This window comes from Zootoca vivipara, chromosome 8 (assembly GCF_965207765.1).
Source record: "Zootoca vivipara chromosome 8, rZooViv2.hap1.1, whole genome shotgun sequence".
Classification (NCBI taxonomy): domain Eukaryota; kingdom Metazoa; phylum Chordata; class Lepidosauria; order Squamata; family Lacertidae; genus Zootoca; species Zootoca vivipara.
Window position 1 is genome coordinate 34,007,172 of NC_142591.1, and position 15,201 is coordinate 34,022,372.

General features: G+C 40.6%; 1 protein-coding gene and 1 long non-coding RNA gene across 6 annotated transcripts in view; one reads left to right on the forward strand and one right to left on the reverse strand.

The window, feature by feature from the left end:
- Positions 1–15,201, forward strand: part of LOC118090244 (uncharacterized) — a 142,489-nt gene that overhangs the window by 78,181 nt on the left and 49,107 nt on the right. For both annotated transcript variants that reach the window (XR_015951661.1, XR_015951662.1), the window contains one exon: positions 11,381–11,568. This is a non-coding gene — a long non-coding RNA (uncharacterized LOC118090244). The remainder of the gene's footprint in view (positions 1–11,380; positions 11,569–15,201) is intronic.
- ZNF407 (zinc finger protein 407) overlaps positions 1–15,201 on the reverse strand; it is a 349,915-nt gene that overhangs the window by 10,613 nt on the left and 324,101 nt on the right. The window lies entirely within an intron of this gene.

The window sequence follows — 15,201 nt, forward strand, 5'->3', positions numbered from 1 at the left end:
CAATTCCATTCCCATTTATGTGAACATGTCCATAATGGGAAGAAAGCAGTACAGAACTGATATAAATTCATAGGTGTGTGCTTGTCAATACATTTTTGATGTTGCCTAATTCTGGACTGTGCTAAAAGGTGAAGACACTATTCTGTAAGTAGTTACTGATAAAAGGAATGTGGAGGATTGGTGAACTATTTTAAAGAAGACACACACATTTTAAAAAGGAAAATAAAACTTACAGCACAATCCTATGCATGTCTACTTACAAGTAACCCTCACTAAGTTAATGGGAATTTACTCTGATGAAATTGTTTCTAGGATTGCAGCCTTAACAGTAATTGTGGCTATACTGAAGGATATATGGCAACAAAGGGCCACTTCATACAGTAGTTATTGTGAGGCATAAAGAGAGGCCAGGGTATTAAACTTTGACTCCTTTAATTTCCTTTAATAGAAGCTCTTCTGTTGATTCATTTGGGTCAAATTTCATTGCTTTGATGTTACTAAAATAATTTATTTATTTGACACACTTTAAACAGTCCAGGGTCAAATGACAATATAAAATCTTGTCAGAATAAGAAAATTAGTTCAATTTTTTTAAAAAAAAAACCCCATAAAATAATATAGCAGCCATTAGTAATAAAACAATTAAGTAAGACTGGAATAAAATTCATGCCTCATTCAATGTCAGCTGAAACTGGGAGGCCTGAGCCAACCTATAAGCAAGAACCCAACAGGCCTGCTAAACATCTCTAGGAAGGCACTTCCGTAAGAAGGGTGTCACCACCAACAATGCCCTGTCTCAACGTGCTACCTAACACCAGCACTGAGAGTAGGGGTGTGTTCAATATCTATGCCTTGTTTATAAATGGAAGCACGTTACCATGTATTGTCATACACTATCTTTGATTTCAGTGCCCATGGATAGTAATAATGGAAGGAAAAGTTATTCAAGGCATTCTAGGCCCAAGCTGTTCAAGGTGTTAGCAGCTTGACTTGTACCCAGAAACATATTACAAGCCTATGTATAGATCTTTCTGCATAGGTGTTATATGTTCCCTCTCACTGTTTCCTGCAAACAGGCGGACAATTGCATTCTGAGACAGTTGTTACCAGATAGCCTTCAAAGCCAGTTCTACACAGACTGTGTCACAGTAGTCTAAGATAAACATTACCTAGATGTACAATGGTGGACTGATCACCCTTGTTTAGGAACCGCCATAACTGATGTATCTGCCCAAAGCAGGTAAAGAAGCAACAGAAAGACAGAGCATTTGCTCTTAGAGGAGGAACACGACAAAAAACCCACAACTTCTAAATCAACAATACCTCCCACCGTTGATATGTCTATTTTGTCTAGATCAAGATTAAATCTATAAATGCTTATCCAACCTGCATACCTTGCAACACTTCCACAGGATGAATTTCACAGAGTGGGTTAGAATGGACCAGAGAGGACAATAGTGTAATGTTTTTTTTAGGGCCACAAGCTTCTTTGGCTTGCCAATCAGAATGCCGGTGGTTCGAATTAAGCGACATTATTATGTATTTTATTTTGTTGTGGTTTATACAGTTATTTTAATTTTCTAACATTTGAAATCTTATACCTAAGGATGAATTTTGCTTATCCCTTCTACAGCAAAGAGTATTCCCTTGCTTATTGAATCCCAAATGCAACTGTCTTTCAACTCAATCCTGAAACAGGTTTTAAGAATAGAATTACTTGTTTAAATCCAGATGAGGGAAAATTGGGACAGGTTAACTGAAATTGAAACTAGAAAAAAATGCCTTTGACATAGCCATAAACAGTGTCTGGGCAGAAATCGCCGAAATGTCTGGGAAAATCCAGACGTATGGCAGTTTGGGGCCAAACTTAAAAACAACAACACTTTTGTGTCCAAATTTTCACTTTTTGAAATATGGCAAGCCTAGTTTTCGCAGCAAATGGGAGTGATCATTCAAAAAAAAATCATATAGGTGTGTTCAGCATTCAAGGATTGTGCTTTCTAGTTGTTATTATTATTAAACAATCCAAGAGGTAGGGGAGAAGAACCATAAAGAGCTTTCATATAAAAACATGATCATAGACATCACATTCTAAATAGACGTAGTTCCCACACTCTGCTATGTACTGAGTAACCCAATGATGTACATGCACTTGTGAATTAGTCCTTAGGTTCCTGAAGGAGGATATTAAAAAACTGATTTGATATTGAGAAACAAGACGCATTTTGCTGCAGTAACTACCCAATTAACTTTTGCCAACAGTATGTTTCTGAACTAAAAGCATGCCCCAAAGTGTGGCAGTTCATTGCATTGTCTTACTACCTGACAAACCTTTAAGAATAGCTGCCACTCAAATGGAGAAAGAAGGGGAGCTGATTCTCTAGTATAAGTGGTGAGCAATCCTTGCCAGCTTGTCATGTCTTTTCACTGCCAGTCTCTGAAATGTAGTACTTAAACACATTTGTTAATAATGACATTCTTTTAAACACTATTTAATAGTATGTTTCTACTAAAGTCAGTGCCGTTAAAAAAAATTAAACGGAGGTGGTCGCACATAGCAGGGATTTCAGTTGACCATAACAGGCAGACATGTTACCTCTAACGAGTGTGTCTGTGTGTTTTAAGTGCCCTTTGTTGTTTCCAGTCCCCTGTGCCATAGTCCTCATCACATGAACTATGATCACCTGAATTCCATGAAGTAATGACTATAGTCCTATTGAAGAAGGGAAGCTGTTTGAAACCATGCACAGCTTCTTCAGAACAAAGTCCAACTCACTGGAGTGGTAGGCAACATGCCCCGGAAACTGAACCATTTCCCAATATTTGATTATATAAATTCTATAAATTTAGCAATGTCTATGAAGAACCATAATATGTAATACATTTTATTAAATGCTGTGTGAAAGGAAGGCCAGCTCACTCAGTGGATCTTTGCCTTCCTCCTCCTCCTCCTTGCAGCTCCAATTATGCCTAATGTGACCATTGAAAGTGCACCTGAAACTTCCACATTTACAAAACTACCGTGTTTCCCCCTTTTTAAGACACCGTCTTATTACTTTTTTTTCTCAAAAAACCACAGGGTGGCTTATTTTTGGTGGGATGTCTTACTGGTACCGGTATTTTTATTACGAGTCTGAGGGAAGGGAGGTGTGTGCGTCCCTGGTGCAGCCCTCTCTCCCCGGCCCTGGGATGTTCGCGAAGGGCTGCTCTCTCTCTCCTCCAAGGTGGGGACTCACTTAATAGCAATCTGCTACACTGGAGCTTCTTAAATCTAAACCAGTATAATGGAATCTATCTGTGTGATACAGTCCTAGCAGTAGCCTATACCTAAAGCAAGTAAGGATCTCTACCAGCCAGCTGCCCAAGACTGCAAGACTGTCTGAAGTTCCAACAACATAGCACTTTGCAGTGCTATCACTGATAGCAAAGAAGCTACCTGCTGAGAACAAAGAAGCCAGCTAAGCAGCAATTAAGATTGCTGACTTGGTAAATGGTAGCAATTGAGAAGCAATTGAGCCAGCGAGGTGAGGAAGCACGTGTTGTTAGGACCGGCAGTTTAACTTTTGTGTAAAGCAGCGTTTAGCAGCTCCTTTTAGCAGCTCGCAAACAGCGAAGGAAAAAGTCCTTAATAAATAAATAAAAGTCCCCAAGGCAAGGACTGCGATCCAGACTACTTACAAATCCTTAAAGGGGCAGCTCCACAGACAACCAAGCAGCATAAGGTAGAAAGAAAACTGCAGCAGGATTTTTAAAAGGCTGCTTTATGCCCGGTAAAAGCAATGAGACAACAATCAGACACGGGAGATTCCCGTTAAGAGGAAATCAACGTGCATTGAATGGAAGGGAATTTAGGGAAAGGTGGGGGGAAGCGAGAGGTGGGCTGTGTGTGTGTGTGTGTGTGTGAGAGAGAGAGAGAGAGAGAGAGAGACGCAGGGGGGGGGAGAGAGACAGACGCGCGCACGGAGGTCTCTCCCTAAAAGGGAAAACAGCCTTTGCATTCTTCAATCGCCCCTCTTTTCTTCCTCGTGCCTTCATCTCCTCCCCACCCCACTTTTCTCCCCTTCACCAAGTAGAGCTTACACAGCTTGGCTAAAAAAATTATTTTTGGATCTTTTTATTTAAAAAAATGCTCTCAGAAACGGGGAAGAGAAATCACAAGGCTTCGGCAGCCAGCAGCTACGGCTGTTCGGTGCATTTTTACAAGCTTTTAAAGGAAATACGTATCTGTGGAGCGACAGCAAAATGGGGAGAGATTTTTAAGGGGGGAGTTGGCTGGCAGGAGGGGGGTTATTGCTAGTGGGTGAAGGGTCTATCAGTATGTCTTATTTTCGGGGTATGGCTTGTATCGCGCAATTGCTTAGAAATCCTGCTATGGCTTATATAATGACTACGTCTTAAAAAAGGGGAAACACGGTAGAAGCTAGCATCAAACAAGGGATCCAATCCAATCCATCAAATAAAACTGGTGCAAGACGTCAATTCATTCCAACTCTACAATTCTATGATTGTATTTCCATGAGGCTTCCTCAGCAAGTTGTATTGAAATACATGAACGTTATTCAGCAGCACTGGATTGTACTGAACTTCAGTACAGTATAAACTTGGTGTTTGTATTTATGACCCAACTGTGCAACATGGGGATTGCAAACACCTTTAAAGTACTATATATCCCTTGCTCAGAAGCAGTTGCCACTGGAAGATTAAGCTGAGAGGTTGGGAAACTACCATCTCCTCCCTGTTTACAGTTCCTTTAATAAGTAAATGTTGGTTCACATCAATGTATTTGTCAGTACAGTGGAACCTCGGTTTACAAATGCAATCTGTTCTACAGAGGCGTTCGTAAACAGAGGCATTCACTCCCTGAAGGCATGTTTTTGCCCGTGTGTGAAGCGCCGATAGAGCGCTTTTGTGCATGCACAAGCTGCACAGAAGAAATCTGCGCATCCGACGCCGTGGAACCCGGATGTAAACACTTCCAGGTACGCAGTGTTCGTAAACGGAGGCGTTCATAAACAGAGGTAGTTGTAAACCGAGGTTCCACTGTATAACCATCAGGGCTGACTCTATGAGACAATATGGCTGCCCACTTATAAACAGAACAACTTCACACTGAAAAGAACACAGGGCTCTGTCCTGCACTCACAGAAAAGCATTTTTCCAGGAGAATTTAAGGTGCTGTTCTTAACATCTGAAGTACAAAATGCTTCCGGTTGCCTTTCTTTCCAAGAAATACTCTTGCAACATCAGACAACAGAAGAATACAAGGTATTGACAGCCCACCCCATGCATTCATGAGTTTGTTTTGCTAAAGGAAGCTTATGCTTTGATTCTCTAAACAATTTCTCACTAAAACCAGCATCAACCACAATGAAACAAGGTCCCCCCCACTACTCCCTTAAAAACACAACTAAAATTATATTGCAGATCTGTAGATTAATGAGCTGGTTCAGGCATTTCAACTCAAATGTATTTTACAGTAAATGTACTTAGTCCTATGTGATTTCAAATAGAATTATTCCTGATAAATTTGAATATAAATTTATAAAGCATTTAAACAAACTGTGTTTAAACTGTTTGGTTCATCAGATGCAAATACTGTGCATTAAGCTAAGCAAGGAATACCCATTCATGAAATTAATGAAAACTGACACCAATATAATAAAATCATTACAGGTTTATGGATTCTGGAACTTAACACAAACTGTACACTTACGTCCTTATAACTGATGAAATGCTTTTTTTGCATTTTGATCTGCAATCCATATAGCACATGTTAGGTGTGCATTTCTGTAACGTGAAAGATTGCTAGGAGCATTTGTAGGTTTAATGGAAAGCTGGAGAAGAGCATGAATTGGCAAGGAAGCAAGTATGATAACTGGGGACAAGGGGCACAATAAGGCAAGGAGTGAGATAAATTGTAGCTTATGGACTCTACCAGCAAGCGTTCACAAAACAGTCACATGGAAAGCATTGTGCAGAAACAAAAGGCAGTAATGACAGAATTGGGCATTTTTGTTTCAGAAGGCAGTCACAGATGGGTCTGTCATACTGCATGCTTCCTTTTTAGGAAACCTCAGCTACTGTCACTTTACATCATGCCTGTAGACAAAGGAAGCTACAGGCTTAAGTGCAAGAGGGCAAAGGGACTGCCAATTAAGTCTGTGAATGCCCAAAACTGAGCCAGCAATTTTAATATGTTCTGTTTGATCAACTGGTTGCCTGGAGTTCTAGTTAAACAATATGCATTGTAGATTTCTCCTTTTCTTTGATTCAAATGGCAATTTTTCATTTTTAGCTAGATGACATCACAGCAGCATAAAAGTGTTCAACGAAAGCACTGTTTTCTGTATACAAATGCCCTTTTTTTCTTTGTGTCTCAAAAGCTACTACACCTCTTAACAGTTAATTTTAAATAAATAAATGAGTTAATTTTTTTGCTGTTGTGAATGGAAGTGATAATCTATTATTTCCTTATAAATCAATAGTACAACACAAGAACATAAAAACAGTCCTCTATTGGGGTTGGGACTGACTTATGAGAATATCCATCCTCTCATAGAGCTAGTACTATCCAAACACTTCTTTATATCACTTCATTCTTAAAAAGGTTAAAAGTAAACAACGATTCTTTAAAAGCACATAGAAAAAAATAGCCAGTTATGATGGGGGAAGAAACATATTGTAGGAACAGTTATTTAATACATCAGTGGCCATGAGATGATTTTAGTTTATAAATTTTATTATTGTTTCAACTGGTATATTAAAGTGTTTCCATAGCATTGTGCTGATTAGATCATGTTTTGATAATGTAAATGTTCTAAGTTTTGTACCAAATTTGTATATATTTTACTGAATGACATTGTATACATTGCAGCAGCCTTTGGCTACAAGCAATAAACTTGATACCATTTGCAAACCTGAGGGCGGGTGCCACTACCAAGAAGGCCCTCTGCCTGGTTCCCTGTAACTTGGCTTCTCGCAGTGATGAAACCGCCAGAAGGCCCTCAGCGCTGGACCACAGTGTCTGGGCAGAACAATGGGGGTGGAGAAGCTCCTTCAGGTATACTGGACTGAGGCCGTTTAGTGCTTTAACGGTCAGCACCAACACTTTGAATTGTGCTTGGAAACGTACTGGGAGCCAATGTAGGTCTTTCAAGACCGGTGTTATATGGTCTCGGGGGCTGCTGCCAGTCACCAGTCTAGCTGCCGCATTCTGGATTAGTTGTAGTTTCCGGGTCACCTTCAAAGGTATTCCCACGGTAGAGCACATTGCAGTAGTCCAAGTGGGAGATAACTAGAGCATGCACCACTCTGGTGAGACAGTCTGCGGGTAGGTAGGGTTTCAGCCTGCATACCAGATGGAGCTGGTAGATAGCTGCCCTGGACACAGAATTGACCTGCGCCTCCATGGACAGCTGTGAGTCCAAAATGACTCCCAGGCTGCACACCTGGTCCTTCAGGGGCACAGTTACCCCATTCAGTACCAGGGAGTCCTCCACACCTGCCTGCCTCCTGTCCCCCCAAAACAGTACTTCTGTCTTGTCAGGATTCAACCTCAATCTGTTAGCCGCCATCCATCCTCCAACTGCCTCCGGACACTCACACAGGACCTTCACCACCTTCACTGGTTCTGATTTGAAAGAGAGGTAGAGCTGGGTATCATCCACATACTGATGAACACCCACCCAAACCCCCTGATGATCTCTCCCAGCGGCTGCATGTAGATGTTGAAAAGCATGGGGGAGAGGACAGAACCCTGAGACACTCCACAAATGAGAGACCAGGGGTCTGAATGCTCATCCCCCCACCACCACTTTCTGAACACGGCCCAGGAGGTAGGAGCAGAACCACTGTAGGACAGTGCCCCCAGCTCCAAACCCCTCTAGATGGTCCAGAAGGATGTTATGGTTGATGGTATCAAAAGCCAGCCGCTGAGAGATCCAGCAGAACTAGGAAACAGCTCTCACCTTTGTCCCTAGCCCGCCGGAGATCATCGATCAGCACAACCAAGGCAGTTTCAGTCCCATGATGAGGCCTGAATCCCGGGCTACCTTTGAAGGTGACCTGGAAACTACAACTAATCCAGAATGCGGCAGCTAGACTGGTGACTGGGAGTGGCCACCGAGACCACATAACACCGGTCTTGAAAGATCTACATTGGCTCCCAGTACGTTTCTGAGCACAGTTCAAAGTGTTGGTGCTGACCTTTAAAGCCCTGAATGGCCTCGGTCCAATATACCTGAAGGAGCGTCTCCACCCCCATCGTTCTGCCCGGACACTGAGGTCCAGTACCGAGGGCCTTCTGGCGGTTCCCTCGTTGCGAGAAGCCAAGTTGCAGGGAACCAGGCAGAGGGCCTTCTCGGTGGTGGCGCCCGCCCTGTGGAATGCCCTCCCATCAGATGTCAAAGAAAAAAACAGCTACCAGATTTTTAGAAGACATCTGAAGGCAGCCCTGTTTAGGGAGACTTTTAATGTTTAATAGATTATTTCATTTCATTTTTCTGTTGTAAGCCACCCAGTGTGGCTGGGGAGACCCAGCCAGATGGGCGGGGTATAAATATATTATTATTATTATTATTATTATTATTATTATTATTATTATTATTATTATTATTATCCAAATGGTCCGCTTCTTCCAGATGTGAGATGTGCCTGGAGTTGTTCAGCAACCACTTGCTCTATCACCTTGTCAAGAATGGAAGATTTATGACTGGGCGATAGTTGGCCATAATTGCCGCATCTAAAGATGGTTTTTTAAGAAGCAGCTTGATAACTGCCTCTTTCAGCCGGTCTGGGAAGGGATAAAGCTCATATATCAGTTTCAGGTGCCCCCAAGCCCAGCCCAAAGGAAAAAAAGTTTACAATGCTATGAAAGGATGGTGAGGTAGATATATGGCAAATCTCGAGGGAAATGAAAATTTGGGGAAGGGAAAATGAGAAGAGCTGGATGTAGGAAGAGTGGAGGTGGATGGCAGCACACACATGCGCAGCACATTTCATTAGGGTGTGCATCCAGGGAATTTTCCCTTTGTGGAAGAGGGGACAGGAGTGCCCATGGTTTCGTATGGAGCATCACAAACCACAAGCCTTGGTTTGGAGAACATGCTAAGCCAAAATCATGGCTTAGGTCACAGCTGTGCAGCAAGCAGTAAGAGAAACTGGAATGCAGAGCAGTGGTCACTATCTTCTCTCCAGGAACGCACACGTTCACACTAAACCATTGTTTGGTTTAGGATTACACACAGATCAGCTCTGTGTATACAAAGGACTTCCAATTTTGTAGCAGCCATATGATTAAATTGGAATAAATCTTACACTTGGAAGCTTATAGTTCCCTGTATGATAATTTGAACACAGAAAAGTTGAATTGGGATTTGTTATGCAGGCTTCTCAATGCTCCCCCCCCCCCCGAAAGTCGGTTCCACACTGTGTATAGGGTTATGGATGCAAGCTTAACTCTGACAAAAACTACTTCTGTTTTAAAAGCTAATTGTCACTGCAGAGCAATTTTGAAGCAAAGTGGTGTGCTTGGTATTCTCATTTGCATGACAATACCCAGAATGCTCTTGCAGCTTCACAGCTATTTCATGGAAGTGCTGATGATGTGCTTGAGCTTTGGGAATAAACCTAGTCATGTGCCTTTGCTTTGTATGTGCCTTACATTCTATCCTACAGTGTGTATTTTATTGGGGGGGGGCAAGAATTAAAAGAATTAAGGCCACACAGCATTACAAGCACAGCCTGACCAACATGTACTGTACTTGGTCTGCTGCTATCAGCAATCCAAACAGTGGCTGGTGGGGTGGCAAATTTCTAAGAGCCATTGATTAACTGATCAGCAGGTTCCCCTGTGAATATTTTCTAAGTGCTGACATTAGTCATCTAGAGCTCTGTCAGGAGAGCTGTCACAATACATTAACTATCAATTAGAAAAATGAAACAATTAACTTCTAACATGCTGAACCGAATGAGTAAGAAAACAGTTGAACAAATCTGATTTTATTCATCCTTCTCTCTCTCTCTCTCTCTCTCTCTCTCTCTCTCTCTCTCTCTCTCTCTCGTGCTTGCTGCATAAAATAAATTCACTACGTTCATTTAATTCGCAGAGCAGACTGCTCTATTGTGTGGATTTCACTGTTGAGATGCTGTAACACTAATTGTCAGTTCCCACTGATCAAAGTAATTTGGTTGAATAATTGGTTTACATACTATATTTTATTTTCCCCACCAAAAAGGGGGGAGGGGAAGTGTTATAACAAAAGATTATCCAAAGAGGAGGAAGTATCTTCATGATCACCCCAATTTGGTGTCAATGTAGCAGGTAATACATGTTTTCTTAGCAATAAATGGAGAGATAAAGCAATGCCCTGTTTACTGGGTGGAAAGATACATACACTCAGCACAATCTTTATATCAGTGTTGGGAGATGGAAAGGTTGGGATTATTTAAACAAAATAATATTTTTCAGAATGCAACTTGTATATTTAATTTTTTTTACATACAACTCTATTTGTCCATTAAAATGTATTTTTTTGTTTTTTTAAAAAAATAATTGATGTGAGTTAATTGGTTAAATTTTATGTTACTTCCTTATTATTTCAAATGTGAACTAATTGCCCACCTATTGTTGTCAGGAGTCTTTTAAAAGTGTTTTGTGCCAAAAGTTATCAGGATGATACCGTAGTACTTTCTTTTCTAGTCAGTACAGTCTCAGTTCTACTTGTATTATATAAAATGTGTTAATGAAGTCAGGTGTGTGTTTATTCACAAGCAAGACTTAGTTTAGTAGACTTGCTCCAACATGAATCAGCAGGAGTTTTTAAAGCTTTTGTCCAGATCTAGAGCAGGTTTGGGGAGCCTGTAATCCTCCATATATTGTTCAATTACAACTCCTACCATCCCTTAACATTAGTCATGCTAGGTGGGGCTGATAGGTGTTGGGCGCAACAGGTACTCCATTCCTGATCTAGAGAGTAAAAGCTGTAGCTAACAGGGCAGAATTTCTCAGGCAGTTGGGCAGTACCTGCACGATGATTGCGACCAACAATTTGCAATTTCAGAAATAACTACTAAGAATCTTAAAAAAACAAACTACTCATTGTTAACCAATTGATAATATTTTATGTTATTTTATTTGATACCCTGTTTCTCATATTTTAAGGCATCCCCATAAAATAAGCCATAGCAGGATTTTTAAGCATTCAAGGAATATAAGCCATACCCCGAAAATAAGACATAGTGATAGGAGCAGCAGCAATGCCGGCCGCGGCAGGAGGAGGAGGAAAAAAATAAGACATCCCTTGAAAATAAGCCATAGTGTGTTTTTTTGAGGAAAAAATAAATATAAGACATGTCTTATAATATGAGAAACACGGTACAGCAAAGCTGAACAAAGTACTTTTGCCATAAGTGTTAAAAATTATGGCTCTCCTTCAAAAAGAGCAAAGGAAACTGGGATTCAGACTGCCTGGATAGCAGACCTTCAAGACACACCACCTAATGCAGAAGACTGTAGAACAACTGTGGTTACTCAGTAACAAGGGAAAAAGGTGGAAGAACCATCAAAAGGTCAGTCCTAAACAACTATTTTTCCTTATCCTGAGCAACTGGTACAACTTTCTGCTTGCAGAAAAGCCCGAGGGAGATGTGATATTATAAACTGTACTGTTTTACAGCTTAATGTCACCTCAGGAGTGGGAGGCCATGGAGGTTGGACACAATTTTTACACTTAGGACACTTCCACTAGGCTGTTTATTGTGGCTTTGGTGGTGCTCATCCATGCAAATTTTGCACAGCATCCACATGACACCATCCTCACCAAAATGCTGTACCATATTATTTTCCATTTAACCCTCATTTACACTTAAAAAACAACAAACAACAACAACAACAAAACACCATTAAGTAAAATAAACTGCACAAATGGTAAATCTGGATTAAATGGGGAAATAATATGGAATGACATTATAAGGATGACATCATGAATATGTTGTGAAAAACTTGCATGCAGAAGCAACACCAAAGCCACAGGTGCTGTGTGGAAACACTTTTATTTTCAACTGAGCACAAAAGAAAATAACAAGCAGCACCTGTCCATTCATGGATGTAGGAATGCTAAATGAAAGTGTGTGTGTGTAAAAGTGTGAGAGAGAGACACACAGAAAGAGAGACTATTCTACATGCCTTATTATAAGCATCCTACTGACCACAAAAGAAAATAACAAGCAGCAACTGCCCATTCATGGATGTAGGAATGCTAAATGAAAGTGTGTGTGTGTAAAAGTGAGAGACAGACACACAGAAAGAGAGATTATTCTACATGCCTTATTACAGTGGAACCTCGGTTTACACCTACCTCTGTTTATGAACACCTCCATTTATGAACGCCGCGGACCCGGAAGTGTTTACATCCGGGTTCCGCAGCGTCGGATGCGCAGATCGCATATGTGCAGAAGCGATCTGCGCAGCGTGCGCGTGTGCAAAAGCACTCTATCGGCGCTACACGCACACGCAAAAGCATGCCTTCAGGGAGCGAATGCCTCCGTTTACGAACGCCTCCGTGAAACAGATTGCATTCGTAAACCAAGGTTCCACTGTACCTTACAATTGACGAGTTCATAGGTGAGATGAGATTGAATTTCACAACATGCTCTTGGCTTCGATGGTTGAAGAGAGGATTATACAAATTCATGGAGGATAAATCTGTTACATCAATGGCTGCTAGTCATGATGGGTATGTTCTGCCTGTGTGGTTGGAGGCAATATGCTGGGAACCAGAGGAGGGGACAGTACTGTTGCATTCAGGTCCTCCTTGTGGGTTTCCCATCTAGGCATCTGGTCAGCCACTGTGAGAATCGGATGCTGGACAAGATGGGCAATTGGCCTGATCCAGCAGGCTCTTCTTATGTATTATGTTAGGCGCTGCACCACACGAGGTGTTGTATGAAGAGACCCAAGACATCTCTGGAGCAGCTACATTCTGACTACACTACTCTCAAAGGACAATTGTATTCATAGCATTGCTCAAATGACTTTCAATGAAAAGCAATTAAAAGCTCTGAAAAATCTCATAACTCCTGGAGATGACATAACACCCATTAATTACAATGTTCAGTGAGGTCACACCTATGAATTATGAGGTGAATTCCGAACTGTTATTCACAAATTAGAATCATATTTTCAATGCTTCCTAAAACCTGCCTATTGATAAGCAAGGATTACTCAACAGCTAAAAATACCTATTAATTGCACATATTATGTGATTTCAGAGAACAGTATGGAAGTCTTTTATTCTGAATGGCAGAAAGCATCTCTTCATAAAATAAAAGATAAACACTTCTAAGCAGCTGTATGAATAACTCATAATGCATAGTACTGTGATTATCCAGTGACAACCACACCTTGTGTTGAATATAATTGCTCAATTATCTTCTGCTACATCGACCAGAAACAAACTCAGTCGGTCTGAGTAGAGGGGGAACGCTCCAGAGAAAAAGTCTGCTCAGAAACAAACTAAAACTTCAAGCTATATTATTTGACCTCTGTCTCCCTTGCATGGATGTGTATAATTTCATGTACATTAATAAAGTTGCTGAATGGCTCTGTACATGTTTATAACTTTCATTATGCATATAGGTATAGACATACAATTAGGCATGCAAACGTGTGCAGGTTCAGGACTGTGCACCATTAAAATAAATGTTGCTATGATGAATCAACTGGCCCTAGGACCTGTGAGACAGATGACCTGCATATGTGACAATTAGTAGTAACAAAAACAACCTACAAGCATACATTGGTCTCCACCTTCCGCCAGCCTATCTTAATAGACACAAACCTCATAGTACACGACGGGCATAAGGTCACCTGTCTAGAATAGATTTCCACTATTCTGTGGGACAAAAAGGGCAGAAACACCCTCAGGAGTTTTTCAAAATATCTGTTTAGCAAATAAAGCTATACCCTGTGTACAGAGGCCATTTCACCTAGTCCCACAAGCTGCCTCTCTAGGGTTCCATGTAGATTTTTTGATCCCCCTGGCAGAGCATTGACTTAAACATTGTAAAGAGGAAAGTTACTAGTTATGGCAAGTAAAAAGGCCAGGGAAGATAACATGGATTAAACTAGTGTTTCAATTCACACTACTGTAGGCATCAGCTGCAGGCATATCAAAGGGACATCTATTGGTGCCATAAAAATTCATATTCATATGCATAACTCACTCACTTTGTCTTGGAAAATGCCACAAATTCATCTTATTTGAAAAGTGGAATGTACACACAAAAAAATTCCTCTGGGGAACTGAGCAAAAATGGGGCTTTTCTTTATATCTGCAATTTTAAGACTCTAAACCACGTCAACTCAAAAATTACCATCAAATTGTCTGAAATCAATTGTCACAAAGACATTCTTTTTCTTTTTCTCTCTCTTTCTCTCTGTTATGGTTCTGTAGATGATTATTTTTTTAACATCTTGACACCTTGGCTCTGTAATTGGTTAAGAAATAATGTGCAAAACTCCAAAGTTAAGTTATAAAAAGGCGTTTTTAAAGCAAATGATTTGACAGCTGCAAACGCTGGATAACACCTAGATGCATTATAGAAACAGTGTGGATAATTACTTTTTTCAAAAGGAAAGGCTCTATGGACTAAGGTCCTCTCTGAATTTCCCTGCAGCTCACTTAATGTGCTGTAATCCAAATCCTGTTGTCACCTCAACCTACATCTCTTTATCATCCATATATCAGCAAGAATGATGGGCTGTGTCCCATGATTCTAACAGTCTCCCTTTGAAGGATCCACATGTTAATTACCACACTAATTACGGTTTTTGAATAAGCAAGTGAAGTAAGCAGTCTATGGGAGGTACGGGCATAAACCTAAGACTGAGAAAATACTAGTTAGTACATTCATCAATGTAAACTGACACACTGAACATACTTAAAAGAAGTAGAGGAAACACATTTAAAAGACAAGCATCTTCAATAATTAGGGTTCCATACAGGGGAAAAAAAGAAATGTTATTTCTTAATGGCAAGTGCATTTAAACTGTTATCTAAAGATCTGAAGGTAAGCCTGCTTAATTCACTGCTTCTTCTTTTGTTATTAGGAAAACATAATTGTTCCAAATAATTAGCACTAGAGTACATCACAAGCTGACAACAAAATTATAGAAATCTTCATATTCAGATCCGTCTAGCT